The following is a 1,114-nucleotide window of genomic DNA, read 5'->3' as shown; positions in this document are numbered from 1 at the left end:
CCTTGCCTCACCGAGGCCCGACCGATTAGCCTGGCGAGGCAAACCCAAAATTACCTGGACTACTGGCTGCATGTCCTCAGCTGGGCTGCAGTCCCAGCAGTGTCCACCGCTCCCGGTGGCGCTGCTGGCACTAAGAGCTGCCACCTGATGATTGGTCGGCAGCTCAGCGAGGCGGAATGTCTTCCTCAAGCAGGTGGAAGTCCCACCTCGGAACCGTTAAATCCCAGGGACCCATAAAATGTGGGTCATATCCCCGGGTCGGGCGGAAGCGGGTTCGCCACCGACTTTTACATCAGTGCCCAGCTCCTGTCTGCCTGGCGTAAAATCCAGCCCTGCGTCTCAAAGGTGAAAGTTTAATTTGCTGACTTGCTGAGTTAGTGAAAGGGGAACTCTTGTCTCAGTCAGCTCTCAGGATGTGATTTATTAGAAGAAAAGTGGCTTTAACTAGGATCATAGGAACAGGAGTAGGCCATTCAGCCTATCGAGCCTGCTCTGCCATTCAATACGATCATGGCTGAATTGAATTTGTCAATATGATAGTGCAGCAAAAGCATAGAAGAGAGTTTGAGGAAAAGAAATGTCACATTTTGGTAAGATTGCAAGAATTAAGAATCTTTATGGACAGGAAAGGCCATTGATCCCAATAATACTGACCCTTTGTTAGAGATTAAGGTGAACAGTTTCTCAGCATCTCCTAAATCCCTTTGCTCTCCAAAAACACATTCAGTTGTCTCTTAAATCCATTTGTGTTTCCCCCATATTTTATGACACAGCTGGATTATCTTTGGGATGACAAAGTTCTATCTGGCTTCCTTTCTTACTCCTAACTTCTTAATTTTTAACACAAGCACAAAAGCAAAATACTGCTGATGCTAGAAATCTGAAATAAAAACAGAAGATGCTGTAAATACTCAGCAGGTCGGGTAGCCTCTGTGCAAAGAGAAATAGAGTTACCGTTTCAGGTGGATGAAAGGTCATCGACCCTAAAGGTTCGGTCGAATTTTCCCGGCCCCACAGTTGTGGGCTTGGAGGTGGGGGAGCCGGAAAAGTAGAGGGGAGCTGCGTCATGAGGGCTCCCCGATATATTCCTGCCACTAGGGAACTTTCCCAGGAG

Source organism: Heterodontus francisci, chromosome 13 (genome assembly GCF_036365525.1).
Source record: "Heterodontus francisci isolate sHetFra1 chromosome 13, sHetFra1.hap1, whole genome shotgun sequence".
NCBI classification, from domain to species: domain Eukaryota; kingdom Metazoa; phylum Chordata; class Chondrichthyes; order Heterodontiformes; family Heterodontidae; genus Heterodontus; species Heterodontus francisci.
The sequence above is the reverse complement of the archived record's forward strand: the minus strand, read 5'-3'. Positions refer to the sequence as shown.